This window comes from Athene cunicularia, assembly GCF_003259725.1.
Source record: "Athene cunicularia isolate RWA chromosome 10 unlocalized genomic scaffold, athCun1 chr10_part1, whole genome shotgun sequence".
Lineage (NCBI taxonomy): Eukaryota > Metazoa > Chordata > Aves > Strigiformes > Strigidae > Athene > Athene cunicularia.
In genome coordinates this window covers 21,278,328-21,305,629 of record NW_020799112.1, presented here as the reverse complement: position 1 = coordinate 21,305,629, position 27,302 = coordinate 21,278,328, and positions in this window count along the sequence as shown.

Sequence of the window (27,302 nt, the reverse complement as noted above, 5' to 3'; positions counted from 1 at the left end):
TGAAGCTACATACCCTGAAAAGTGACTCTGATGCTTTCGTTAATTTGCAGAGATAATGGTTACAAAGGAACTTTGCTGAAATTGTGACTGAATTCTTTGTTCATAGAAAGAGACTCTTACTTTAGATGTGATCAGAGACCTGGTGCTCTGTTTTGCCTAGGTATAGGTGAGGCTTTGGCTTGCTGCATTATATTCGTTACTAAATCTCACTGAATGTTTTAAAAGTAATTACCATTTTATCAGAAAATGTGGTTTACCAGAAAGCTCCGTAACAGTGAAGGGTTTTCACCCTAGGCCATATGTGCATATGCAGACCATATGTATATCCAGTGATTGAGCACAGGCTCTCAGTATTGCCTTTCATACTTTGATAACCTTGGTATTCATATTATTGACCATGCTAAGGGCTTTTTTTTTTTGTCAAATAAGCATTATTTTGCCAAATATGAGGTGTGAGAGAGGTCTGGGGGAAAGAGTCCTGCTTCCTCTGTGCTGGATGCTGGTTTAGCTGGATACATGTGGGAGCTTGTGGGAAATTGTCTCCATCCATACAGGGCAGCACTTACTGATGCCCCCTGTTCTGGGGGCTAGAGGAGGGCAGGGGGTGGCCTCCAGACTGAACAGCAGGAGGAGGACAAGATGTTCCGGAGGGTACCAGGCTTTGCTACTTAATCTAGAGGTGATGCAGAATGTCTGTCTGCTGTTCAGAGTTAGTGTAGAGATCCTGGCAGTTCATAGAGCATGGAGATGGTCTGTGAAAGTGAATCTAAGGTGGTTCCTATGGGAAAGTGAGTGCTACCTCATGGCAATGGACTGATAACTCGGGCTAGTCTGCTTTAAGGCTATAAATGATTTTTGGTCTTGGAGTTCGGCTGCTGGGCCATGCTTTCATAGCACTGCGTTAGGAAATGTACAGTTTGCAGGAAAAATCTTCCAAGAAAGAAGGGCTTAAACTAAACTTTTCCCACAAAAACTGATCTGAAGGGAGGAAGGGAAGTTTAAAGAGAAAACGTAAATGAGTTTGACTATTCCTTGGCCTCAGGTTTATTCCTTAAAACTGTTGTGGTTGTTGGAATGTGATAAAAAGCTGGGGCAAAAATTCTGAAAGCTCTTCTAAAAAGGGCAATTAAAACCGAAAAGAAAATTAGTGTAAATAAGCTTTTTCTTTTAAGTTAACCACAATAAATCAGTACAGATACAACTAGCCAACAGGTTTTAAATATATTTGAGCAGAAAACACATACGGAAGCACCCCTGTTTTAATTTGAAGTCATGTTCCCTTCTTGGCGTGGTGATCATAGCGTCACCAAAGACTAGTGACCAGTAATGAATGTGTCGCACTCGAAGATCCCTCCAGGGTTCTGATTGTTCTGATCTTTTGAGTTATAGGATCAGGACAAAATGAACTATTTTTCAGGCTTGTAAATATGTGACAAATGACAGTGCAGGAACTATTGATTCCAATCACACCGATACAATGTTTCATAGTCAGGACAGACCCGCTTTACAAATTACTTGCAAGTTGAACAGCAAAGCCATACATAACATGCTTCAAACCATATCAATCTTCTTGGGCGTTTCTGTCACTAGTTGCCTTCAGATTTGAATAAAGTGCCCAAAATTGAAATGTGTGTTTTAAATATTTTTCTGGATGGAGTCAGTGCGGCGGTGCTTTGACTTGAAGCCAAATCAGACAGTGGGACTTGGGCCCCCTTATGTAGGGTTGAGGCTCTTGTACAACAGCGAGCACACGCTGCCATTTATCTAATGTTGGCAATGTTTAAATAGCCTGTAGATGTGAATAATGGACTCTCCTCCCTGTAGAGATTCTTACTACAATTACTGCAGTATGAGAAACATCTAAAGACGAATCTAGGACACCTCAGCTGACTCTGAGGAGCCAGTTAAATTTGGGGGGAATTTCTTGAAGAACAATGGGTGAGAATGGAAAATGTGGTTGAATTATCTGTGTGTTTCCAAAGCTAAGATTTTAATGTGATATAACTTTGATAAAGCACTTTACTGTGAATATTTTAGACTGCAGGATAAATAGAAAGTTGTTACCCTCTTGGAAGAGGCAATAACGACCAAAGGAAAAATCATGTTGCATACACATGTTGAATATACAATTTTCTTCTGGGAGATGCTCAGAGGAGCCAACTGCATGTGACAGTTAGTAGTGTCACTTAATGTGTTAATGGAAACTGGCTAGATGCTATGGTAATGAAGACTATATAGAAATATATACATAATGGAAAAAAACTCTAGTCCATTGTCTGTTGCATAAAAATAGGGGGGTTTGGTTGTGATTCGTTAGAGCTAGTTACCTACAGTATTGATAATGCTTGAAATCTACCTCTGCTGAACAGTGAAGTCAAATGGAAGATGAAAATAGAATGCTTTGGGGCCTTTTTAGTTAGGGATAGAATTATAGGAGGTTTAGAAAAGCTTATGTAATTCCCTGATAATAAATGTCCTACAGTGCTTTTCAGTGGGATATGAATGAATAGCTTCACCTGAGAACAGCTCTTGGTCATTAGTAGTCATTTTCAAAGTTAGTTGCAGCAGGAAAACAATAAAAATATATCCATGTTCCTAATGAATTATTATAGTGTGCTTTTGGTTACAGCAAGGTATGCAATAAATTGAGCTGCGTAACTATTATTTCTGTTTCCTGGCTTGCTAGCACTATCCAGAATTCAGCCTTCGTTCACCATACTTATCACATACTCGCCTTAAAGGAGCCCTGTGTGATGATTTATTATAGACCTTTTTCCCTGCTGCTTGAAGGAACAAGCCATCTGTGTACCATAAAGGTATGATAAAAAGCTTTACAGTGTTGTCTGCGAGGCAGATCTAGACGGTTATTACAAAGAGCAGCTCTTGTTTTAGAAGGTACTTCTACCACTGAGAGCTCTGCTGGACCAGCTGGGACGTAGTCCCACCCTTTTCTTCACACCCTTTCCCCTCCTTCCTTCTTGTCTATTATTATTCTCCATTAACATGGGGGAAAAACCAAAAGGCAAGAGAGGTTAGGGAAGCAATAATGTTACAACCAAATTCTCATTAGAAAGTCAAGCTCCTGATAAGGCTGTAAATAAGAAGGGGTTTTGTTTGACCACGTAACAATATCAAACCATGTCATTGGCTCAGTCTACTCAAGCAAGCCAGGTCAAGCTTTGTCAACTGACCTCACTAGCTGAAATTTTGGTCAGGAAGCTATTTTAACCACAGCATGCTGCTAAATCTAGGTTGTAATTGCCTCGAGTTTATTTGGCTGTGCAGGCTGCAGTTATAACCCAGTCAAAGTGCAAAGAATTCAGCATTGCCAAGCCAGGTCAAGCCAGGCTTGTAGCTTCCCAAGTGAATTTTTCCTCAAGCTGGAATCCATTTTTTACTGCTTCACTTGGTTGATCAATGGGTCCCGTTCAATGATAATATTGACTTAGAAAACTAGCTCAGAATGTCAGATGAAGTTCATATCGCTCCAGTCTACAGGAGGCAATGGTAATCATCAGCACTTTATAGCAGAGCAACTGCACAAAATGGAGAGGTTTTATTTCATCCTTTCCCAAACCTACAGGAAGACGCTGTTCCACTGCTTTGTAATGGGTTTAGGGAAGCACTTAATTGCAGCTCTTTCACTAGTGTCTGTTACTCCCAGAACCTTGTGCTTGTTGTTCTGTAAATGGCTAGGCTCACAATTTCTGTCCCGGTATTCAAAATTAAATGTTTGCATGGTGGTGTATGCAGCAATTAGTTTTTAATCTGTTGCAATGTGATGTTTGGTGTTGGCATCCATGTTTCAAAAAGGGAGATTTTCTTATGTCTTTTAGTTTCAAACAGCAAATAAGAATACAGCGGCGTGTTCCAAATCCTCTTCTCAAAACACTTGTAAGGGTTAGAGCGAACCTTGGGAAAACACAAGTTTTAAGTATCACAGATTCTTATTGTTACCTCAGTTAATTCTGTTCCAAAGTCTGCATTGTTATGGCGATCTTTATTGGATGTTAGCTAGTAGAAAAACTTAGAGGAGAATAACTTAGATTCTTCTCTTTCATTGTCCACAGCAACTTGATGTTCCTAGATTTCTTTGTCTTTGAATGATACAGTACACAGGATAATACATAAAAGAAAACTGAAAATTTCTTTAGTTCCTTACCATCCTTAATAGTGGTGGTGTTGGTGAAAAACAGCTGCTGTGACAGCTCCGTGAGCAGAGAGATAGGCCTAGCTCCACTTTCCCTCACCACACTGGTCACTTCACCTTATGCACTGGCAGAGTTCACAGTATGTATAAACCTGGCAAAAAAAAATAATTTCCAGTATGTCTGTGGGAAATCTATGGGTGGGGGAAATAGAACAAGGCTGTGACCCTTAGCTCTTATGTTCTCGGAAACATATACTGACTCCAGCTGAGAGCTTTCAGGAAAACCACAATTAAAGCTTTTTCTACGTATAGCCTACAGGGCATGATCTGTTTGCTGTGTGTAACTCGGGTTGGAAATGTTGGTATCAAAAAGCTCTGGGAGGTTGTGTGGGTAAGCTTGCAGTGCCCCCTTGGATAGGCACTTCCTAAATCTGGCATCCAGTATGTAAGACTCAGTTCCTGAGAACTGAATTCCTAATGTATATAAACTTAAAACTTAACAATTTATTACTCTTATAACCACAGAATGGTTGAGGTTGGTAGGGACTTCTGGAGGTCATCTGCTCCAGCCCCCCTGCTCAAGCAGGGCCACCTAGAGCAAGTTGTTCAGGACAACATCCAGATGGCTTTTGAATATCTCCAGGAATGGAGACTCCATAAACCCCCTGGGCAATCTGCACCAGTGCTTGGTCACCCTTGCAGTAAAAAAGTATTTCTTCATGTTCAGACAAAACCTCCTGTTTCTGTTTGTGCCCATTGCCTCTTGTCCTGTCACTGGGCACTGCTGGAAAGAGCCTGGCTCAGTCCTGTTTACACCCTCCCTTCAGATATTTGGTACATTAAGATCCCCCCTGAGCCTTCTCTTCTCCAGGCTAAACAATCCAGCTCTCAGCCTTTCCTTGTAGAAGAGATGCTCTAATCCCTCTGTCATCTTTGTGGCCCTTTGGACTATCCCCAATATGTCCATGTCTCCCCAGTGTTACCTTGTCTATTCCTGGACCCTTGGCCAAGATCTGTCCCTGTACATCATGTTTGGGCTTCCAGCTGCTGCCACCTTTCCTAGTAGTGACCCATAAAATTGTAGGAAAACGGGTACATGTGTCTCCTATAACGTTCCATTGCAGCTGTTGTTCTATGTGCTATGCATTCAGCCATGTGGACACTTGGTAAATTTAAGCATGTAATAAGAACCTTTAATCTGTTAATTTATCTTTAAACTCACGGCATTAAAAAGAAAATCCAACTTACTCTGTCTTCTAAAATGTGCGATTAGAGCCTGGATGCAGCCACGCTGGTGAAGTGAAGGCTGGGGGGTCACAGCAGTGGCACCGCGGGTCCCACTGCTTCTCGAGCCCATACTGCTGGTGAGAAGGGATTATGTCCTGGCAGGGATTTTTCACAGCCCTAGAAGGGATATCTTCTGCCTCTGAGCTGGCACAATTGCAAGGCTGCTCCATCTGCATGCAGACCTCAGGAGCAGCAGATGGCTGGCTGCTGTTATTAAACTGTGCATCTTTCCCTGAAGAATTAAGGTTGTCCGAGTGTAATAACCTTTTATTTTTATCTCAGGATTGTTCTCAAACAACAGTTAAAAGGGGGGAAACTGCTGGGAAAACATTATCCCTTCATCTTGGCTACTGTATTTAGATGCTTTGTGAATTTTGTATGATATGGCCAAAGAAAAATTTCAGTGTTTTCTTGATAGCAAAATTGGAGGAAAAGCAAGGAAAAGAAATGTGTGTGATTTAAATGGAGATTGAGTGAACTGCATGAATAAAGCTCTGGTGTGTAGCCTTTCTACAATTAAGAGGGGACCATGTATTACTTAGTATCCCTCTGGTGCTGCCAGGATTTTATAATCACTGAAAGATCCTCCCATAACCTCTGGCTCCTTAGCATTTTTCCCCACTCAGGGGGAATGTTCTTTATTATCCATGAAAACATAAAAAATTATTTCATTTAAAATTAGATATGTACATCCTCAGGTGTCTGCTATATTTCATTAATACTATGTAATGTCACCCTTCTAACTGATGGAATGCATCTCTAATAGAGCAATATTTTTGAAAGATATAATAATATGGCCTTTGAAGTGTCCAGTACTTGTAAATTCATCAGATATTATTTTAATTTTAATGGCGTGAAGTCTGGTAATACTGTTACTCATTCACTCAAGACTTTTCTACTGAGAGAAAAATAATTTAGCATAACTCCTGTTCTCAAAATTCAAACCTGTTTTTCAAATTTAGTGCTTCCAGTATCTTTTAATACGTGTATATATTACTGTTTTATTCAGTACTTAGGGCAAGCTTGTGTGCATGATTTTGCACAAATAGGTAATGTGCCATTACTAATAGCCTACCTTTTAAACCATATCAAGCAACTTCTCCCAGCGTGAAATGAATTAACTATTGGGGATCTAAACCAGAAATCATTGATAGATCATAGTCAGGTCTTCAGGGTTAGCTGAATCATAGTGCTAGGGGTGAAAGGTCAGAACTTCAAATACTTCCCAATTCATTATTTCCTTTCTTAATAACATTCGCTTAGTTACAGCTGTTCCTACTTCCAGGCCCAAATGTGTGGCCTTGTTTGATAAAGATAAGATTTCATTCAGGAAAACCTATGTGCTGTTTCTCCTTAACTTTGTAGCTGGAGCACTAAATGATCAAACCAAAATCCAGGGCACTTCTATGCATCATGCACAAGCATCCAGTGCGCCATGGTTGCATAGGGTAAATCCTGAGTAGGGCAGGGTGGAATAGGAAAAACTCCCTTTGCCTTTTGGTAATGAATGAGTCTACTGAACTAAAATTAGCTGAAAATTGAAGGACTTCAGATGGATCCCTGGGTGAATTTTCTCATCCCACTCATGAGAACATCCTATTCTGTGTAAAGACAAATTCATGGACCACAGGCTGTGTTGATGCAAGAGCCCTTCTAGATGTTTGCTCTTAAAGGCAGTTCCTGGAGTAGAAGGAACATTAACAAAGTCCAATAATCCCTTCCTGGCAGAATGGGTCCCCAAGGGGCCAATCCAGTTGGCACATATTTGAGAAATCCAGTGGCTCCTCTTCTGTTTCATGAGGCTGTGGAGCCCAGCCCTGCTGCTGAAGGGAGTGGGGTGGTCTAACCTGCTCCGTGGAGAAAGGAAGTTTTAAAGGGCCACTTCTGTGATAACCCTGTCCTGACGTGTAGACCTTAGGTATGGCGGCTTGCCTTGAAGTGACTTGCACAGTTTGCCCGAAGCAGAATGCTGGAACACCTCTATAGTGGACTGGGTGGCATTTGTAGGGGGTTTTCCTGAGAGAATGTAGTGCTGAGGGCTACCTTTGGGAAGCGAGGTTGGTTTTGTAACTAGCAGTCACTTCTGTATTCTGTCATTTGCCTGTGTCAGTGTTTTCAGAACCTTAATGTAACAGTTTACAAATGGCTGGAGTTACGTGTCAAGTGAAATTTCAAAATTTCAAAATCTGGGTCAAGCATTAACTTCAAACAGAAGTGCTCCTTTCCTATTTGAAGTAAGCAATTAGTGTTTGGCCTTCTCTAATTTTGTTTTTCTTTCAAGCGTTTTTATTCCTCCCTAAAATGTTTTGTTCCTCTTCTGACTGATAGGAAATATACCATGTTTTGAGAAAAAAAGCCATACTACTTTGTTTTGTTTAATTTTTCTGATTTCACACTCAATCCACCAGCCCCTAAGCGAGACGGTCCCCTGTGGTGCAGCGCACCCCTGAGTGCAGGGGCTGTGGCTTCCTCCTGGTGAACCTCTCAGGGTTGGCTCTCCCTAGGGAACAGGTGAGAGCACACCTGGGTCCTGCCTGCAGCCTCCATGGGGGAGTTCATTAGATGACGACAAATGTGATGGTTTGACTGGCATTTAGCCATTCCAGTTCAGCCAGACCCAGTACAACAAAACATTGTGTTCTCCAGAGAGAACTTTATTTACTTTCCCAAAAAGGATTTCTAACTCTGTCTTTGGCTAACTACTGCCATAATATCGGTTGTCTACTAAACAAATATTGTTTGCTCTTAAAATCCTGGCCGCATCTTGCTGTTTCTATTTAAAGTCCAGATGTGTCTTTAGTCCATAAGAACTGTATTAGTAATCAATGAGCTGTATGCATTCCTTCTCATTCTTCAGTACACTGAAAGAATAAACACACCCAAGTAAAAAGAACCATTAAAGTACATCGCAAGTGAATTTTTGGACACACATCGTGTGGGGTTTTTTTTTCCTCTCTGAAGACTTTGTCCATTAAGTGTTTTTTCTAAGAAATACTTTTATGTGATCAGCTAAATAGATAATTCTGTCTGCTTCTACCTTTAAATTTGTTTTGCCTAGCGTGGCACCCAGAATATCGTTGTTTTACAGTCCAACATTAATTCCGGGGAGTAGATGACATTGTTTTCTTGTCACAGTGCTGTAATACATCCACTGTGTTTCCTCTTGTTTAGTATACTGACTCTAGAGATACAATGAATAAAATTTTGCTTCGAGCTTTTCTAAACAGAAACATACGGAGTGCCATTGGTCAGTGGTAGTAGTAGATGTTCATAGCTTCGTAACCAAGAGTTGTGTAATTTGAAGGAGAACAGAAGGCTATCGAAACATATGGTAGGTCATTCTGATTGACCTTACGAGCATCCAAAGTGATTTCAGGGCCAAAACTTAATCAATAAATACAGTTTCTCTCTAGAATATGTTTATTTCTGTCATTGTCAAGAGGTAATCTCTGTGCATCTGAATTCTTATCAGTGCTTCCAGGTTTAAAATTTTGGATGCACATTGTGCTCTCAAGCTGAAACTTGGGATGTGACATTGCATTGCACGCAACCAGAGCTGAGGTGAATAGACAAACAGAGCAAAGCTCAGGCACACATGATCAGTGTAAATTGAAACACCAACACACTTCACTTATGTATAATCTATTCACGCTTTCACTACGAGAAAAATATCGATCAAAGTATTAAAATGAATGTTAATGTAAGCAAAGCCAATGTATTCAAGATTAGCAACCAGTGAATGTTATAGGATAAACCTCTTCAATTCTGATCTCTGCAGTGTGCAATATGCTGTTTCACTTCAGAGGAGGAATCAAATAGAACAATAGTAGAAATCAAGTCCTAGTTAAAGTAGAAATATGAAATAATTAGCTTAACTATTTAAAAATTAGGTTAAACAAATCTGTAGGTTGTAACTGCTGTCACAGCAAATCCTGCTCCTGCAGAATAGCTAATGGTCTGAGATACCGAGGAAGCAATATCTGGTTGGAAAAGTTAAACCTTGAAAACAAATTAGTGGAGAACTAAAAGCTACATAATATTTCCATAAATTCTAATTTGTCTGTAAATACATACTAGTGCAAAGATTTTAAAGGAGTCTTTCTATTCATTCATTTATAATGGGATTATTCTGGTGTACACTGTAGAAGGGATTTTCCATGCATCAGCTGCTATTGTATGACCATACATAATTGGGTCTAAGTGCTTACATCAGCTGCCTATTATGTGAAATTAATTTTTGGAACATATGCTGTTGTATTTATACCATTGTTGTTTCATGCTAGATTAATTCTTCAAGGGTTATAATCACATGACACTTATCATTTTAATTATGCCTCTTTAGTTGCAACATATGACAGCTTTTGACTTCTCACCCTCTCCTTCTGCATGTGTGACAGATAAAATTATTAATAAATGCCTGTTTATTATGTAGTTATGCTGTACATGTCCACAGGGTGTAGGTTGGCCCCATGTATTTTACTCAGAGTACAGTGTCAGCAGAGCCTCTGTGGTTTGCTAATGAGCTAAATCCTGCTAACACCACACACACTCTAAACTGCCAAAAGCCCTTTACACATTCAAACACATACAAAGACTCAGCTGGGTCCATTGTATAAAAGATTAACTCTTTATTCCAATTAAAGATGAGCTGGCCTGGCTTGGTCCAAGCAATTAAGAGTTGGAATTAATAAATAACGGGCAAGGTGGTTTCATAGCAGCATTCCATCTAGTGATAGCAAACAGATATTTTTGCAGATTTTGAGCCTGATAGGGAGAAAAAGTTTGGTTTGTGAGAACCCTTTTCCTCCTGCTGGTCTCTGAGAAGAGATCTGTCAGGCATTCTGGCTTTGGCGAGTCTCATTTCTAACAAGAGGCTAGTTTGGGCCGTAAGCAGGTAGAAAGGGAAGTGTTCTGGGCTAACTTAGTGCACTTAAGCCCTGATATTCTCTGCATCGTCGCTTCCTCCTGCAGCCTGAGTTACACCCTACCTGACTTTACAACTTCAACTAAGGAAAACTTTTTATTAGTAATTTCAAAACCTTTTGACTTAAATTTGGAAACCGTTAAGTTTAGAGCCTGTTGGCCAAGTTTTCTTGTGTTATTTTTCCTTTTAATTCCTTTTTTTTTTTCCCCCCCCTCATTGCTCTGAAACATCTGAAACTAGCTAAGGACGTATTTTGTCGAACTGTTGCTTGGTTAAAACTAGTTGGGTCGTGGTTAAAGGCAGCTGGCTATATGCAGTGGAAACAAGGAGGGTGCACACAGTGCTGCTCACTATGTGAAGAAACTAAAATGCCTTTTCAGCAATAGTACTGTTGGAGCGGCTGATAAGAATAGGCAACACCTTTACAGGCAGAAGTTTGACTCGTGTGTTTTTAAGCACATGTAGACAGGTCATCTTTCAAACAGTTTATCTTATTCTGTGCCCCATGCCACAGGGCCCTTCCAAACAGTTGTACCTGAACTTCATTGCAAGCAACAGGTAGATGTATGCCATGGATTCCAGGTACAAATTTAGAGTCTAAAATAGATTTTTCTGATCTATTTAGACAGCCCTGACCTGTGTGGGCAGAGGGATGCCCTGGCCCTGCGTGCTCTCGGATCATCAGAGCCATCAGTCCCGAGTGTCTGCCTGCCTTCCAGCTGGGCACCCTGTGCATCGTGTGTAGGGTGCCATGGTGGCTCTCCCATTCCCTTCTGAACCATTGCTAAGGGAACAGTTTTAAAAGTTACTTGGCCAAGATGTTTTCTCTTGTTAAAGCAACTTTTAAGTCATTTGTTTGTCATATATGTGTATTAATACAGTTCTTGACTCAGACTGAACAAAATATTCTCATGTGCATGGCATAATCTTTTACAAAAGCATAAAAATTATTAGCAAAGTTCAATACAACAGTATGTGATTTGGCAACGTTAGGAAAAAAGGTACCTTGTGAATTAAACACCACTTTCAGTGAGACAGCTCAAAAAATAGAGCAAGGTTTATTTTGTTCTTTCTCAAGGCCTGAAATAACTAGTGTTCCAGTTAAATTTGACTTAGCAAGGTAAAGGAAAGCAAAACGTGTCCTGGTGTGATGCCATTTCAGTGAGTGGAGCTGCCTGATCTGAAGGAAAGCAGAAATTCATGGGTCCTGCTAGTACTTGAAACTGATTGTACGATTTTCCTTAAATGTAACAAAGGCAGAAAAATCTCCAATCCGAACCAGGTCTGTAAAGTTATTTAAATGCCGAGAATTCTGATGAGTTGACAGCAGGCTCTTCAAAACTCTGTTACTAATGGGAATTACATGTCTAGGCTCTTTTAAAAATCCCACTGGGCACAATCTACTGTGTTAAAAAAAAAAAAAAAAATAAAAATCTGGCCTTCTGTAGGTTACAATCAGTGGCAAATTCCTGCGAAATCTGAAATGTCTTAATACTTTCAGGGCTGGACATAAATCTTAATTCATTTTTAATGAGACTGAGGGGTTTTTTGAAACTATTTTTTTGTAACATTAGTGTGTTATTGTAACACTTGTTTGCCTTATTTTATAATCACATAATCCAGTAGATTTTGTTGTCAAGTTGAAGGGTGGCACACAATAACCTTCCCAATGCATCAGCTAAAGCATGTCGTTGGAAGCCGGGGGGAGGGCTGGTTTTCTTGTTCTTGTCCTGCTTTTTTTACGTGTTCTGTTTTTTCACCTCCATAACCTTGTCTGATGGGCATCCCTCACATTTACAATGCCTGATGTGCTTCCTGACATCTGTTCAATTTGATTTTCTATAATTTCCATTGATGCCCCTGTTTTCCTGCCATTAAACTAGTATATTGCCCAGCTGTATTCTGGGTCAAGAATGGGCAATCTTTTAAATCTAGTATAAGGTGAAATATGACTGTGGAATGGGAAAGGGAGGAGGGGGAAGACAAGGATTATAAAACTGACTGAAGGGCTGTCTGTCCTGGAAAGGGAAGGTGTGTGTTTTATCTGGGAGAGTGGAAGAGTGAAGGTGCATGTATATTTAAGGGGAGACTATAATATATTTGCTGGCACTGGAAGGCTGTGCATCACCAGCAGCTGAATTTCTGTTGTCTGTAGTTGAGATGAATACAAGCAGACAATATCAGCCTTTCTACCCCACAGTGACTAGCCATTGACCTTAACCCTGAAGGAAAGGGGCACTCTCACTAGGGGAATTGCAAGCTTACTCAGCCCTAAGCCACATCTGAGCCGAAGCTGCCAATTTTGCCAAATTATGTGTGATGCTTTTGAAATGTGGACTATTGTCCACCAGGGACTAAGCTGAAATGACCAAATTCATTTCACTTAGGTTTTCAATGGCAATAACATTATTTTAAAAAAATACCAACTATAAAACATTTATCATACTGATTTTATTCATCTTTGTCATTTACTTATGTTTCATGGTAGTTTGTAAAAGGCAGTGAAGTTAATGTCCCATTATTTCAAACCCCCAAGGTTAGATTTTCAGGCTTAAATTGAATTTAAAAACCACATGTATAGTTAATTTGTACATTAACAAAATTTCTATCAATCACAAGAGCTTTGAGCTCTTGCAGACTTTTTCATGTTTTACTGAAATCATTAATAGCTGAAAAAGAGCCTGGAGATACTGAGGTAGGTACTCTGCGGAGCCTCGGAGCAATGGAGACACAAACGCTTCCTTAGGTGGATCTTTAGCACTCCTATGCAGAATAGCAAAGACAAACTTAACAGCTAATGTACTTTTAGGTCACTGGTGCCACTACCATAAGAGCATCCTCTAATGGCGTTGCTAGCAAATGTAATAACACTTACAGAATTGTGTTTGTAGTACATTTTTTTTTTTTTACTTTTTAATTTTTTGAATACTGAGCCACAGAAACTTTAACTGAACGCTTTGAAGGACTTTGCTAAATCAGCTGGTAGATTTTAAAATAGTTGCTCTGTCAGGAAATCAGGAAATCTCTGTCAGGAAAGCTTTTCCTTTGCGAAAATATTTAGAACTGACTCATGTTTTCCTGGAGACAATGAAAATTGGTCACAACTCACTGGAGACAGAATGATAATGTGGTTTATATTGGCATTTAAAAAAAAAAAAAAATCAGACTTTTTTTTCAAAGGAATGAGGTTTTAGGGAAATCCCGCTGTTCGTTCAGTTTTGAAAGGAAGTAGAAAACATACAACAACTGTTGTGCTAGAAACTGTCCAACACAGGTGGAGAATGTCAGTCCCGAGTGTGATCTTCGAGGCCTCAACTGGGTGTCCCCACACATGTGGTTGCTTGTAGAGCCATACGTTTGTAAATGCCCATAAAGCTGCCTCTCATCTTGACCTGAGCTGCAGAATTAGGGATGGCCTTAAGCTCTGTCTTGCTTCAGCACTCTCTAAACCTGTTTGAGGCCACACAAGCTCAGAGAAATCCATAATCTGATAGCCTGTTCCTCTGTGGTCAATAGCTTGGAGCACAGAACTAACTTCTGGCAGAACTGGGGATGAACAGACGATGAGGCAAGTCAGCACAAATGTTTCTTCTTGCCAAAGAACGGAATATGGGAACCACCCTGAAATAACCAAGGGACCCAAGGTGACCTATCTATACTTTAAAAAGTTGGTCTTCTCCCCAGAACTTCCTTTTGTTTTTCCCCTCCTACAAAAGGCCACAGTGCTGTCGTACTCCATTGTTTGGGTTGTTTTTTTTCTGGAGATCTCGCTTTCCTCTGAAACAAAAAGCTAATAATGACCTAGTTGACAACCAGGCAGTTGTAGCTGTTAGTGCAATTACTGATGGGAATGCTCACATCTTCATTCACCTGTTGCCTGTATTTGCATTTCCAGAAAACTATACCTGAGTAAATCTGTTTCCATAGCATCATGTCTGTTTCTTCTTACCAGCTACATTCATTTCTTGCACTTGTTTTTGTTGTGTATTCTAGTATGTAACTTTTAAGGAGAAAGATATATGGCTCCTTAGTCAGCTTCTAGTAGTGAAAACATTGCCCAGGAAAAAGCATGCCCAGGTCACGACTCTAGTGAAGAAGCAAAAGCCACAAATTGTGGCAGGGACTTCCTGTGAACTGATGGGTTGTTTCCATACAGCTATGGTCTATGGTGCATCTCCTCTTTTCATATGAGGAGAAAGAGGATGGAATTTACAGTTTTCAGATCTATGGAAATAAAATTTTCTGATTTGTATGTATAATTATTTTAGTCTTTGGAAGAAAACTGGAAAAAAATTACCTGCCAAGCATTTTCACCTCAGTTTATTTCAAAGCCAACTTCTGTAGCTTCATAATGGCTAGAAGAAAATGAATTTGGCCTCTTGCTGATAATCACTTTTCTCCTCTGCATTATTTAACATCGTGGTAGGACTGAAAATTCATCTCCTTCCCCAGTTTTAAACCACCTGGACAATAAATATGTAGGTGGCCTTTGAGTGAGCTGTGCCTTGACCCTTTCACTTACTTTGCTATGTCAGGGTGCTTATTTAGATGGCTCCTCGCTAACGTGAAGCGTGTGCTGATCTGACATTGCTCATCCTTGTCTGTGCCAGCTGCTAGGGTACATCAAGATCCACCAGACCTGAAGCAGAGCAGGCAACAGCCAACACATGCTCTTCCCTGAAAAGTGCCAAAGTGTTCACTGTGTGGCAAGTGGGACTTTGGGCAGGGAGTTGTGTGAAACTCCAGGCAATGGAACACAACAGCCTTTGAGAAAATGCATTTTGGGGAAAGCTTGGAGGGGAATCTTCCTGTGTTACTGAGTGCCACAAGTCTTACTGTACAGATGGTTTTTTTCTGCTTGTTAATACCCTAAGTTGTAATATAATCCTTATCTACAGTTTAAAAAAAGAAGCTACAGGGATGCAGGAGAATGATATGAAAGAAATGTAATTTCATACCCATCATTTTTCATCATTGAATTATGCTGGCTGAAAAGCTTCTATCTATCCCCATCAGAATCTCATTACGGGTCAACTTGTAAAGTAAAATAATACTCAGTAGAAGTAAAAGTGACAGAATTTCTCAGCTGGCACATGGCCCAATTCCACAATTATTCACCTTGGATAGTAGTCATGTGAATAATACCAAAAAACTTGTTAGTACTTTACCAGCAAAAGTGATTAATTTGCACAGCTGAATAAATTACTCTTTGCAATTTCAAAATGAAGAACATACTGTTTTCTTGTGTATTTAATTTGGGTTAACTGAGGCATGGTGAAATGTAAGAATGGCCATACCAAGATGGCCTTGAGATGATTCTGAGTCTATTATCCGGTCTCTGGGAGGAACCAAAAGATACCAAAGAAACAATATCAGAAGAGGGCAAGCATGTGGTGATGCTTCACCAAATCAACCTCTCCTGCTGTGATTTGTAGCTCAGAGGCTGATGTGCTACCCTTTCTATTCGGTAGATCTCAATGGATTTTATTTTTTTTTCCTTCCATGAATGTGCCTGGTTGTATTTTGAGCCTGTGTACCTATTACTAGCTAACAAGCAGAATTTCTTAATCTGTGTTCAACCTAAATGAAACCTGCTTTTTAATCATTGAAATGAGTCTTGATTATAATTTTTTTTTAATAACCAAACTGTACCCCACTAGAAAGATTCATGGAGCAGATCCAGTGAGGCTGGTGAACCCTGATAGTGTCTGCCTCCGAGTTGTTCTCTGACACTGGGGAGACAGTGCTACGCAAGTATAACTACTGAACAGGTTTTAAATGAGTAAATAAACCTTACATTTTTGTGTATAATTGAATACTAGCAAAGCATAGAAATGAGCAATGGGAGAGGGATGCCATAATTGGAAGACACGGAACATTTCAATTCAATCTATAATGGTCTTTATTCTGAGAAAAAATTTGGTAGAATATTTTAGAAACTAGAGGGAAGTTGTTTTGAATTAATTGTTTATAAGGAAAAATATGCCTCCAAGGAAAACAGAGGAAAGAATTCCAGGGAAAGTTTTTAAGCATCTAAGTCCCTGTTTCAAGGATTTTGACTAGTACTGTTTTCTAACGAGTCGTTTTTACAGGCTGAATTTTGTGTTTGTGTGCTCGTGTGTACGCGCTCGGCGACTTTGTTAGCTGCCTACAGAAGTTTCTGCCTTTGGAATCTTGCTGATTCCCTCAGGTCCAGTTTCTTGTCTGAGGAGAGTGACGCTTCCCCAGGGCTCTGCTGTCAGTCTACAAAGCTGGTTCCTTCCCTGGAGCTCTCCAGCTTCCCCATAGAGTTAAAGCCACTTGTCTTTAGGGTTTTGTCTGACTGAAGACACTGAAGGCTTTCATGTCTACAGTCTGTGAAAGTTCACTTCTATTGTGAGGATTACTGTTTGCTCTTTGCCTTTCTTGGCTTACTACTTTAGACACAGACCACTTTTCCTCACTACTTTAATTTTGGCTGTAGATGAATTGCCTCTTCCTAGAAAGAAATAAAGATGAAACAATAATAATCCTTCTGTCACAAAAGAATATAGTTTCTGGGGTTTATTCTTACAGACTGAATAGCCTAGTTTTAAAGAGAAAACAGCTTGTCAGCCCAGTATATTAGTTCACTTGAATCTTTACCATTCCATAGTATTTCTATAAAAGGCAACAATGCTCACTTTTATGATTTTTCACTTCTTAGTGTGCTAAAATACAGGTTTTTTTTAAACGGTTCTCTCTGGTTCTGGGAGTACTGGGTATTTGAGTCTACTGTTTGACAGGTGCTGTTCCTACAATGAATTGAGAACTCCTTGCTGAAAGTATTTTTTGCTTAATGTCCTAATGGTGAATTATAAAGAAATTTGAGATGTCTTGGTTCTTTTACTTTGTTAAAATTAAAACTGTGCTTCTCTACCTTTTCCGGGGTCTTGAGAAATGTGCCTAGCCGCTAACAGAACCGCTTCATTTCTCCAAAAGACTTTCTGTCCCAGAAAAGTCAATGTAATAGGAAAAGTTCTCCTTCATAGTGTCTGGTGTTTGAGCTCTGCACCCTGGCTGAACTATGTCCTCCCTGTCATAATCTCCAGTAAATTATGTTGATTCAACATGCATGATGCAAAGCACTAAGCAATGGGTATTCCTCTTTCCTTCTTTAATGATCATATTACTGTAAGACAGATATTTTGTCTTCATTTTTCAGAGTAGGCTCAGTCATGAGCAGCAGTGATTACATAGTCTCTTTTTTAATTTGGTAGTTTCAGACAATGATATCCTATTGTAAAGAGACCAGGGCGGCCATGTCTAGAATACAAAGAGGTGTCTGAACCCCAGAAGGACCAGCCCAATTAAGAGATCGTGTACAACTGCGATTGCTCGAGAATACACTGAGAGAAGCAAAAATTTAGGTGCATGGGCAGACCTGGTACCTTGTATGATGTTGGCTCCAGTGATCAGCCTGCTTCTGGGTAGATGCCGGGTATCCAAGTAACATCTCCCAGGAGAGAGAGTTCTACAAAGAGAAAAGCCCCGCTCACACTGCAGGGCCCTACCAAGTTTGTTCTCAAGGAACTTTGCTTCATAATCACAATCTGCAGCTCTTGCAATAAATTCAAATACTGATGAAAAGATGAACAGTAAAGTTCCTCTCCATTTCTTCTTTGCATGTATTTGTTTGGGACCTAGAACTTCAGGCATCTAAGCATGTTCATGGTTGACTTCAATTTCAAATAAGTAAATCTCTGCTGATCATCCAGTCTGAGCTATTGGCTGCAAAAATGATGCAGTTTTCACTTTGAGCTTATTTGTCATAATAAGGGGAAATACAGTATTTTTTCACAGTTCCAATTTCATAAGGACACACAAGTCCTTTTTCAGGTCCATTTGAAATCAAGGTGAAGAAAATTATTTCAAAGCCCAGTGAAGTCGGTAGGAGTTACTCCATGTACTTTTAATGTGCTTTCAGGTGCGCTCTGTAATAATGGCGTGATCACACCTGAAACAGAAAAAAAAAATAATCCAGTTTTAAAACATGTAATTGGATGATGAAATTCTTATTCAAAGAACAACTATCCTGCAAGGTGGGCTCTTGGGGGAGTGCTTGCCATGATTTTAAGTGTATACAGCCCCCACTGAGGAAATGGTCTTTTTTTGCAATCAATTCAATAAATGTAGAATCTGAATCCCCAAGGGCTGTGGTAAACCTACTATAAATTTTAAAAACTAAAGAAAGTATTCCCTAACTTCAAAAGTGAAGGTGGTACTCTGGATTCTTTCAGCTGTTTAACTCATTTTAAGACAAATTATGTGGCTTGTTGCTCCAGTATGTCTGCAGTGCTTGGGGATGCCCGTATCTGAAAGCAGGTATTGAAATTTTAAAAAAAAAAAAAAAGATTGGGTTGTGGCTTTGTTATCAAAGTGAGCTGTGCTGAATCCCATCTGTATTTGAGACAAACATAAGAAAACATTCACTCTAAACTATTTAGAGTCTCTTTTCAGATGAAAATTGAAATCTTAAAGCAGATTTTTGTGCTTACATATTTAAGATCTTGAGCTGTTTGCAGAGGCAGCGTTATCAGCTTCTAGGGAACTGGATCAGTTCACACTGGCTTCACAATGACACAGATGCTTGTGTTATTTTCTGTATTCAGTGTGTAATGTGTTGTGGTTTTTTTTGTTCCTGCACCAAGGTGTACATAACTACCTGCAGATTTATTCCAAAGCAACCATTGCAACTGCCTACTGCACTAATGTTCCTTCAGACATGACAGAGATGCTCCCTAGTGAACAGGGCAAATGTCACCTGTATTGGATCAGGCTATAGGTTACTGTTCCTTCTGCAATTAAATACAGCCAGCCTTCAAGTTCAAGCTTATAACAGCTGATGTGGAAACGGTTGTGAATGTGAAGTGCTCAAATAACAGTACAAATAAATATCACTGCCTGTTACTGTGGTCAACTTTAAAGACTTTCACTGGTTTCCTTTATCTCAGGCCCCCCAGGTTGCTTAACAAGAGACCAGAAACTTGAAAGAATAATTTCTATCTTCTGTATGACTGATTTAGTTTTAAAATCAATTAGTTCTTCAGACAAATAAATGAGATTTTGTGTTTGTTTAACTGGAGAAACTAACAAAAACCCGTAAGGTTTTCTATAAGTAGAAATGGTGGGCTGGTTCTTGGACTTGCAGTCAACTTGAGTTTCCTTGTGAGTCAAGGAATCCAAACGGTGCACAGAAACTGCTACCACTTCTCCTGATCCCACAGGAGAAAATGGACTTTGCAATGTGTCCTGTACTGTTAATTCAGCATACATAATTAAATTTTGCTCTATTTTCCTCTAATGTCTACTAATATATAATATTACAAGCATATAGCACACAGGAGTAAAAAATGAAAATGAGTACTAGAATGAGCCTGAATAAACAGAAAGCAGGTCAGTTAAAATTTTATCTCCAAGCAGTGTTTGTGTAATGAATTAAAATGGACAGCTTTTATTGTATTTCTGACATTGCTTCTGTAAGTTCTCCATGAGCAGACTTAATAAATGAGAAGCATGAAGGAATACCCAGATTTGCCCCATTAAAATTAAATTTCAATTTCTAAAACCTGTTAGCTAGCGGCACTCCCAAAAGAAAGACTTGGAAGTGTTCTAAAACTGCCTCAGGAGGACAAAGCTTCCACTTGTTTTGTTGAAAAGTCTTGAATTCCAGGAGTTTCAATGACTGTGGACTAGAAGCATTCCTAGGTAGAGGATACATCTACATCTTTTATTTTTTTCTTAAGTCTGTCCAAAGACAGGAAATTAGGAAGGACTGATAGACTATTTTAAACAAGTTCTAGCTTAAATTTTATTATGCTTAGATATTCAGCCAGTTTCTCATTCATCTCTTGAAGAATAATAAAAAAAAAAAATCAAGAACCTCTGAAGTGTGTATTTTCCCCTTAACAGTCCCTTAGAGTTCAAAGTTAATATTGTTGAAAACTCAGCATAAACACAAACTCAAGCACTTCTAACATGGGGCTTCTGGCAGAGCAGCATATAAAACTGTCTGAATTCATGTTGAAATAAATTATATTGTTCACATTCAAATGAAGAGGCTTTTATGTGGAGTAAGCGTTTGCTTTTCTTGGTTTTGTGGCAGAAAAGTCCCTAAATGCAAAATAAATGGGGGCAAGGAGTAAAGTCTGGAATGAGAGCACAAACCAGTCGTCGAGGCTTAGCCTTGGAGAGGTTCTGTCACGCCCGCTGGAGGCTGACTTTGCCAGTTGGCATATACCCACTCAGAGCTGGGCTGGGTAAGGGCAGGTTAATGCCGAGCTGCAAATCTACCCAGAGGAAGGGAAGCAGCTTCTTGGAAACGCAGCGTTTCCATAACGCCAAACGGGTCAGTGTTTGTCCAGTAAGCGAGGGGAAACTGCAGAAGCCAGCCTTGAGGCAGCAATGCTTTAGTCACTCCACTAATGCAGTGTATCCAAAAATAAAATAAAAACAAAAATTTAACTTAGCGATGATTAGTCCTCAGCTTTTTATAGCTGCTGCAGATGCTGTGATGTTTATTTTTGCAATTAATAAGCTTGAATCAATTCTTTAAGTGTCTTTTCTCTTATGATTTACAGGGGATATTGAGCCATCAAACATATCAAAAGCATTAATCTTTAATACGAGGGCAATTCAGTTATCCTGCCAGAAAGTTTTAATTAGAAGGAAATTCTTCATCTCTAGGATGCTTAGCTGTATTAATCTTTCTGCATCAGTGTATCAAGTTTTGGCTGCAGGAACAATGTTTTAAGTTAATTAATCCTGAAGGAAAGAAAGTTGCTCTGAAGATTGAGCTTAGCTCTCATTTGCTAGACAGCTACTCGGTGTCTCTTCTGCCCTTGAGTAGAAACTTTTATAAATTTGTACCAATTCAGAAAGTTGTGCTTATAACGTCCGAGCATGAAAGTGTTTCTGCCTGTGCTGGCAGCACGGGGAAGGGCTCTCTCACTTCCACGGGAGCTCCTTAATCAGCTTTCACACAGCAACAGGACTGATCATTACCCAAACCAGGAACTAGGGCCTCTAGAAAGCTGGCGAGTGTAGAAGACTTTCTCCAGAAGTCACTACAACAATTGTAATGGTCAGAAATGGCAGTGTAATTAAATCTTTTTTTTTTTGTGTCACGTGATACATTATCAGAATGAGAATTTTTCTTTCATTCCAGGAAAACATTTTAGATGTTATTATTGTCAATATATTAGTGGTAAGCCTTGATTAAGATGATTTGCACAACAGAAAAGCATATTTCAAAGTTTATAATGTAATTTAGGATAAATTATATGGAAGCTACTATTTTTCTTGAGCAAACCAATTACATAAACCAAGGGAAAACACTTGCATTAAATGACAAAGAAACTAATTCCAGGTATTTACAGAAGTTCACAAGGAAAAAAAATCCCCAATCTAAGAATGATCTAATCCTGGCTATATATTTGTTTCCCACAATAGTGGTTATTTCAGTTGCTGAGTTTACAGGAATTTGTTGGTGTATTCCTATCTAATGTTAAGTAACAGATGTATATTTCTTAATGTTAAATTTGCTACTTCAGAGAGATGTGTATAAAATGTTATCCTGCCTCTTTCTGACCACCTTCCAACAGTTAGGACGTGAAAATAATACAAGAATTCACTGCAAATAAATCTTTGTTAAATACCTTTTTAAGTGTTTGATATGCAATCAGCAGTTTTGTGGTTAAAAAAAAGTCTTCCATTCTCTGAAGTTTTCCTCTTCTCAAAGAACCATGATCCTGAGGAACAGATATCTCATGACACTCCTCTTCCAAAACTTGCCATACAAATATTCTTCCTTATGTACTGTAAATCTGCTCCTGAAGTCATCTGCTTGCACTTGATGTTTTCTGAACACACTGGTCAATTGTACCTGCATTGAAAATTCCATCTGCAGTTAAGTTTTCAGTTTGGTTCCCACCCCAGATGATCAGAAATACACATCATGTCTGTATCTCCTCCTCTGTCCCAGCCCTTCCTAACTTGATTTGCCAGAGTAGAAGGATGGAGGTACGTGCCTTCTCAGTTGTCTGCTTGTTTGGAGAAGCTGAATATCGTAGGAGTATTCTGCTTTTCTCTTGTGTCTTTGACTTGGAGTAATTTCTTGGCTATAGTGCCTTCATGAAGGATATGCTTATGCAAGCAAACATAGGTATTGTGGAACATCAAGACAATCCTGCACCAGTAGAAATTATTTTACTCTTTCAAACACGGTCAACAAAAGAGCCGATGTGAGTTTTCAAGCTAGTTGTGTCATTCCCAACCCCAAGATATATTCAACTAAGTATAGCTTGTTCTGTTATGTAACACATAGGCAATACCTTTTGCTTAAATAGTGTTTGCTGGAGTACTTACGCCTGGGAGGAAATCTTTCCTCTAGACATGAACGTGCACCTTTCTGAAGGCTGAGTTACAGGTGAATAAATATGTTGGAGAGGCAGGTATCCTCCAGGAATCATTATGCATTGGGTAAAATACACAGGACTAATAAAACTCAAGAGTAGGATATAATTTTGTCGGTATCTTCTAGGATCTATTTGGAAACCTTCATGTTTCAGTTAATGTTTGCTCAGCTAATTATTGCATTTCACAGTACTGTTCATGTGAGCAGTGAAAATGTCACTGGAATGTGACAGCGGGGTCAAGACTGACTGACTTATATTGTCCTACGCTAGGTCATAGCTTCTGACGTGAAGCTTTTCAAGAGCCACCATATTTGTTTGTTGTCCTTGAAGGGTTAGTACTTGTTTAGACAACCCTGTTCAGCATGTGTTTCCAGAAGCGGTATGATTTGAGTTGTGTCTCAGTAGTGCATTATTTAAAAGTTTGCTCAAGCTACTGTCTGTGTTGTATCTTGAACAAAAGGACTGCCTCGTTTCCAGTTACAGTCCAGTGGTTCGAATGTATACATCTTGCAAATGTAGTCTTTGTGCCCTGGCTCCATCAAATGCCAAGATCTAACCAGGCTTCTTAATAACCAGCTGGGTACACGGGCGCTGTTTTAAAACTTTGACTGTCGGAATAATACTGAAGTGTCGATTAAAGGCATTAGGAAGTGAAGTTCAGGTTCGGGGAATGTGCTGGTGATGTTTCTGCAGTTCAATGTTTTCATCTAAATTTCTCAGCTCCACTTGAGGCTAAATTTTTCTCTCCAATTTCATATGACTAATATTATGCTATGCCATAGAAGTGGTCTGTGAGGCTGTGTTTTACGTATAATCAGCTTTTTTCAACATTTCCTTTATTGGAATGTTGCTACTAATGTGCTTTATTTTTCTGGGGAAAAGAAAAAATTGTAATATGAAAAAAGGTCTAAGTGTTTCAGCTAGGATTGACCTTTGGATTTAGTCAGTTCACTTGGTTTCTTAGGCCCTATGGGAAGCTTGGAATAAGGACAAACAGCATAGATGGATGAGAGCAGTGCGCTCTGTGGCCAGTGAGGGGTTGCTAGGGTCTTACACTGAACACTAGACTGGTTTGGTGTTTGAACATGTTGTTTGAGAGACCTCTAAAACAGAGCAACAAAGCTAAAGAAAACAGGGCTGCAGAGTGCACAGAAATTGTTGTTCAGCAAGAATTATTGTATTTGATTTGCTTGTGAGACAAATAATGTCTAATGCAGATGAATAGACAGAAGAAAAATGTTGGAATAATCTAAATTCTATTTCATTTTTTAATGTTAAACTGAGTATCCAGCCTTCTTACTCTTGCTATCATTTTTGTTTTCAGGCTCAGTTTAACATGAAGTGTGTGGTTATGGTTTTAAATGAGATATTCTTTAAAATTACTTAGAAAAAGAATAAGTGTGCTCTGCAATTTCTTAACTGTTCTCTATCATCATAAAAGTGAACCCACGAGTTGCTATCACCTTTAAAAAGTCACACAAGTACATTCCTCTCTGTCTGCATCCCATCTAAAAACTAGGTCCTAGACCCCTGATTTAAGACTTAAATAGCAGCAATACATTATTTTCAGAAAGCCAAGTCTGAGCTATGAAAAAAACATTAACACATGAGATATTGTTTAATTCTTGAGAAAATAAGTTGTTCTGTGAGGAAATAAGAATTCTGTCAGTGATGAAACTAAGATTAAATTCTGTGAAGTTTGGTCCCATCCATCTCCTAACACTGCGTTGTCCCCACAGTCCCAACTTTCTCTCCCCACTTGCCTGTGAAAGATATTCCTATGTCGGATTTTGAATTGCTTGCATGCATACTGATTAAAAAAGCCAGTGTGTGTGTGTATGGGGATTAACAAAGTGGCGGCTGGTTCTCAGAATAGAATTTTATAATCCCCTTACTCTGAAATTCAGAAGTCTTGAGCCAGTAGACTTATATGACATTTTAGTCATTTAAAGGATGCTTAGGCTGCTAAGCATGTTTTGATAAAGACTGTAAAGCTTGCAGTGAAGTCCCAAAGAGGTGCAGAAGTTCTCTTCCATAGGTCAGATGTGAAGCTGGAGGACTGGTACAGACAGAAGTACGCTACGCTCTCGCTAACATCAACATCACCGTAGCAATACATAGTATTTGTGCATTTTCCAGTTCTGACTGAGAAGTTCAGTGATTCAAGAAGACTTAACTTTTCTTCCTTCTAGAGACGGGCCCCAGGTCAGGGCTGAAGCATGCTGAATAGCTCTTCAGTAAAGGAGCTACTGTATACTGCGAGCGTTCTCACTAATGTATTTTCACGGTGGATCAATGGCTTAGATTTTCAGTGTCATAAATCTGGAAGTTCAACAGCTTTCAAAAGCAATGCATGCACTTACAAAAAGTAGCCTAATGGTTGAGTAGAGATTTCAGTAATGGGATCAACAGTACTCACGAAAAACAAAACAAAAGGGAAGGTTTTTTCAAGCTGAAGAAATCCTAACAAAACAAAGCACTAATCAGATAATGCAGATTCATATAAACGTATTATTTGGTTTCTAAATGCAGATATGAATAACCCAGTACTAAACATTCAGACTTCATAAATGAATGTGCTAATAGGCACTTACCAAAAGACATTGCAGTGCTTTTGCATGTGTCAAATACCCATAACCCTGAAGACATTTTTGCTGAATAGATGGTTAGCTCTTACACTCCTGATTCCTTTGCCTGAATACTCGTGATGTGGGCCCAGATGCTTGCTGGAGCACTTGGGGGTTTTAGGCACCCTAGATTGTGTCTAGCAGATGTCCTAAACGGGTCTAGTGGCAGAAGTATCAAACAATTACCCACTGAAATCTAAATTGTGATCAATTTGTACGATTTTTTTAATACATTCACAGGAACTTAATGCTCCCATCACTATTGGTGTCCATTATGTTCATACTCTGTATTCATCTTTGTGGAAGAAAAATAGTAATTGTGTATTTTCTTGGCAAATTGTGTACTCTTTCCAAAGCACGAACATGATACAGGCTAGTATGTTCATGTCTCTGAAAATAGAATTCTTCTATGGATTTAATGTGCTGTATCAAGAAATCTTCAAACTGCAATATGTATAGGATCCACCTTCCTTATAAGGCATTTATGTTATTCTCTTTGAAAATTTTCAGGCTCTCAAATACTGTGCATGAAAGCTGATTACATGCTCCTTTATTACAGCAACATCTCCTTGTGACATTCAAAATGCTTGTCTTTCAAGGATGCTGTTATAATAAGGTCCAGAGTGTTTGTAATAAATTCATCGAGATCAATGAGTAGTTCATGAAATAGCTTCAGTCACTTGTGTGAAGCAGCAGTGCAAGCGGTATAAAAACTAAGAAAAAGCAGCTGCAGTTGCATACAGAATTAAATGCCTTGATGTTTTTGACATGAAATAATAATTATAAGGTTATGCTTTTCTTTTAATCTACATATGAAAGCATTGTATTTCTGTCTTGAAAAGAAATCCTCACCAAATTGCTGAAAATTTGGAGATACTGAATTCCACCTTTCTTTTGCTCTGGGATTTCAAGGATTCCTGTATTTTGATGAAAATATGCTTAAAGGAATAATCACAGGACGATAAAACACTTGGAGTCAGTTAATACAATAATAGGCTTGTAATACCTCCTGTGACTTGACTGTATGTTGTTGCCACATGAAAATTAGGTGACTTTTATACCAGGTAATTACTCTTTCGCTGTTTCTGTATGTTTAGCTTAAACGTGTTAAGGACCTTGTGATGATTTAGCAGTGTCTATGTAAGATGTCATGAGATGCGGATGCTGTTTTGAAGGAGTTTTTTTTTTTTTATAAACATACAGGAGCATTTTTACATTTTAGAAAGAATGTGCATTTGTGCTGTTGCAATATATCGGGTTTTATTTCAAGTTTTGTATAAAAGACACTCTAAAGTCATTTTATTGAAGCTACATGCTTTCTAAACGAAGCAGTTTGATATGTAATGTACTCCATAAGCACATGGTCATGGATTATGGCAGGTAAGGATGTTGTCATGCTGGAGCTACATAAGTAAGTCAGAAAATGATGCTAAATGCACAGACACTGAGCTGTGAGTGTTTAGAAAGCAGATTTTAAATTGAATGCATGTAGATTAACTGTGTAAAAAGTAAATTTTAAAAATAGTTTTAATTAGAAGCAGCTAAAATTATTCGTAGTTAAACTTCATAAAAGGACCTTCATACTTGATCTGGAAAGCTAATATCAAAAGTGGGTATTTTCATGAAATAGTGCTGAAAAATGCATCAGAAATTGCTTTTTCTCACTGTAGTCGAACCCATCGCTGTTGCTCTCTAAAAGAGCTAAGCTGCTCTTGATTTCCAAAGATGGAGTATCACTCTGCTTTACAATTGCTTTAAGCCAGTTTTGCTCTTTGGAAATCCGGGAGAAAGAAGAATGAGGCTGTGTGGGGTTTTTTGTCTATCAGTCTGCATAATCAATAGTTGACACAAAAGGACTAATTGCTCTTAGCATTTAAAAA